Consider the following 3,956-nt stretch of genomic DNA (forward strand, 5'->3'; position numbering starts at 1 on the left):
ATACATGAAATTGGGCATCACTCAGTGGGTTCCAGATTGAAGCCCAGGGCCCAAGAGTTTCCTGCCTCTTTAATGTTTAGATAGAGGGACGTGGATTACTAGGCTGAAACGTGGTGAGTCGGAAAATGAGATTAAAGAGTAATTTTAGGTACTCAAATTAAGATCAACACGTAAAATTAAGTCGATTTATTAAGTGATGTAACTGATTTCGTATAAAAAAAAAAAGCAATTTTTCTTGACCAACTTAAATTGTTCTTCCTTCTGTTCAAATTAACCTGATTGCAGTGGCATGTGGAGACGTGATAATACAGTGAGATTACCTCCAAATTTTCTGAGATCTGAAATCCAAAGTTGTTTAAAAAAGTAGATGAAGTTTTCTATACTAATTACCAGAGAGAATTTAGTTATATTATGCACCTAACTATGTTAGCCTAGAGATTTTTTTTTTTTTTTTGCTTTATACATATTTTAATTGCAAAGCATGTGCACTTTAATTTCCTTTAAGTACGGAATACCTGCAGCATTGGTAGGTAAATTACCAGATAATTTCTTCAAAATATTATAAATTTAAATGATATTTCAGATTTTAGCAAAAATAAGAAAGTTCCGTTTTACTTGTTCGACCCGAAACAAAGTAGGTCGCTTGTGCTTTTTTTTGGACATTTTAGATTTGATATCTATTATATATGGAGCACATTATACAAATATAGACACCGGCATTCGAAGTGATCTAGGAACGATTACCATGATTTTTTTTTTTTAAGATGAGAAAATGATTTCATATGAACGAAAAAATAAAATATAAAATAATGCTTTTCTGAGGGTCAAACAAAGTCCTGCTTTCCTGGGAAAGTTCCTCTTCGCCTCTGAAAGTAGAACTCCGCCACGCACTTCAGTCCAAATCCAAGACCGACCACATTGTAGTTTCTAGCCGAGAGTCGCAGGCGGGCGTATAGAACAACCTAACATAAGAAAAAGGAAAAATATCACCAAAAATCTTAAATTAAACCCACCGGAGTATGTATTGAATAATTTTTTTTTTTAATTTCAAAGCCCTTAAACTTTTACCAATTTCAAATAATTTTTATTTCAAAACCCCTCAGAAATATAAATTTTATTCATTGTGACATTGATACCCCAACGTTTTCATTTTCACAAGTACCCCAATTTGTCATGCTGTCACCAATTTAAAATAGTTGGGACTAAGGGCAAGTGGCTAGACTTGTTTAACCCAGGAAGTGATCTGGTTCACACTTCACATGTGGATCATTTTAGTTCCCGTTGTCAAAAAGTGGAAACTGGCCTAGATTGGTTCGGTCTTCGGTTTAGGGCGTTGAACGGGCAGAATCAAGACCGCACCGATTTTACATCGGGACTTAACCGGTTGTTCTTGAAAAATGGATGCTTTCATATTGGCCAATTTCTTTGCCATTGCTGATGATCGGCAATTAACAAGCATCTTTCAATGATGATGTTGGAAATCAATGTTTCCATTGGACCGGCCTTAACTGTAGCTAGGGTTGACATATTGTGAAGGCATGTTGTCCTTTCCTGTTAAACTATTTTCTCCAAAATGGGTCTTCTTCTTGCGTTATTCAATTGTGAAAGGGAGAAGCTGGTATTCTGCCGTGATTGTTACACAGTTTCACTGAATTTACTGTATTCTCTCAATTTGAAGATCCTTGTATCTAACTGCAGCAATTGATAATGACTTGGTCAAATAATAAATGAAATAAAAAAAACAAATACTAGCCGCTTCCAAATTTAACGGGTCGGGTTCTTATTCAAGAAATTGGAACTTGACTGGGTTTATGACTTACCCACCGTGGAATTAGTCACCTCTATATGTGACACGGAAAGAATTTTTGGGTGTTGGTGCCACAATGGACATGGTTTAGAATTCTCGGCAATACAAGAAAAAGTTTAGGATATTAGTGTCACGTGGCATAATTTATTACTTTTGTGGTATTAAACATTTATGAAAAATTCTTGTACACAGTGGGGATATCTAAGTCTCTCCATCTTAGCCATTAAATTTTATAAATTTTATTAAATAATATAAATTTTACATGGATATCACATAATTTAATGATTGAGATGTACTGGCTCACATACGGAAAATGCACGTAATACTTATGTTAAATATGACTTGAGTTTGAATTTGGAAACCAAATTTGTCAATAAAGAAATAGGAGGGGTTCTTCAGCTTACCTACGTGAGACGTCACCGAAGAGAGAATCAGGCCGTGGACCCAAATGGGCACATGTATTGAAGATGCAAATTTCCTCATTTGTGAAGCCGGCGGAATATGAATCGAAGGAAATCAAATTGTGGGGCCCAGCACACGCACTTAAAAGAATTCTCTTTCGGCGTGAAGTCCCTCTCCACGTGAAGATTGAAATTGGTGGGGCCCAAGGTCAAACTTTTGACCTTGGGCACACTTATATATATAGATTAGTTTCTTGCTTCTTCGGCGATTGTTGCACTCGTATGAGAGAAGGAAGAAACCCTACAGAGCCGCGAGGATTCATAAGCCGCCCGTGTGAAGCTTTGATTAAGAACGTGAAGCCGTAGAGCGTTTTTGTTTCAAGTTTGAACACGCGGTAATTTTGTGCCGTGAGTTGGGTTTGGGAAATACCGAGAGAGTGTTTGAGTGACTTGAGTGTGTAATCTCATTGTATCACTTGATCTATAGTAAAATTCGTTGCTGCTCTCTCCGTGGATGTAGGTCTTTACGACTGAATCACGTAAATCTGGTGTCCGATTTATTTTCTTTTTCTGTCTATATTTTGTTTGATCGCTTGCCCTTAATCGCAATAAGTGGTATCAGAGCCAGGCTTGGCTAAGTTGAAGCGAATCGATGGTGATAGAAGAAGTAAAAGTGAGAATCGACAGATTTGATGGGAATGATTTTAATTTCTGGAAGATGCAAATTAAAGATTATCTTTATCAGATGAAACTGCATTTGCCCTTATCTAGGGAGAAACCAGAGATGATGAAGCAAAACTGATTGGGATTTGCTAGATAGACGAGCTATGGGTGTTATTCGGCTGATATTGGCTCGTAACGTCGCGTTTAACATTTTGAAGGAGAAGACCATTGCTGATTTGATGCAAGCCCTATTGGATATGTACGAGAAGCCCTTTGCGATCAACAATGTTTGTTTGATCCGACGTCTGTTTAATTTGAAGATGAGCAAAGGTGCATCAGTTGCAGATCATATCAATGAATTCAATGTGATTGTTAGTCAATTGAGTTCAGTTGAGATTGACTTTGAAGATGAGGTACGTGCTTTGATTCTGCTATCCTCATTGCCTAATAGTTGGAATACTACTATTACTACTGTTAGTAATTCCTCTGGGTCAACAAGTTTGACTTTTGATAGGGTTCGAGATTTGATTCTGAGCAATGACATTCGTAAAAGAGAATCTGGTGAACCTGTATCTGCTGCTTTAGTAGGTGAAAACAGAGGAAGATCTAGAACACGTGTGGGTAATGGTAGTACTAATATGAACAGACGTAATCAATATAGGACTGCTAATATTGTTTGTTGGAGCTGTGACAAGATGGGGCATCTTAGAAGGGATTGTCTTAAGTTGAAGAATAAGAAGGGTAAGGGAATTATAGTTGATTCTGCAGATAATGCTGATTATGTCTTGTTTGTCATTGATTATTCATCGTTTGATGGATGTATTATGGATTATGGTTGTTCTTTTCATCTCACACCAAATAGAAACTGGTTTATCACTTATTAGTGCACAGGTAGTGGTAAAGTCCACTTAGGGAACAACGTTGAGTGCGATATTGTGGGTGTTGGTGATGTTAAAATCATAATGCATGATGGAATTGTGAGGATATTGACTGGAGTAAGACACGTTCCAGAATTGAAAAAGAACTTAATTTCTTTGGGTGTCCTAGATTCAGTTGGTTATAGGTATTTTTCAAAAGGTGAAATT

The sequence above is a fragment of the Eucalyptus grandis genome, chromosome 5 (assembly GCF_016545825.1).
Source record: "Eucalyptus grandis isolate ANBG69807.140 chromosome 5, ASM1654582v1, whole genome shotgun sequence".
NCBI classification, from domain to species: domain Eukaryota; kingdom Viridiplantae; phylum Streptophyta; class Magnoliopsida; order Myrtales; family Myrtaceae; genus Eucalyptus; species Eucalyptus grandis.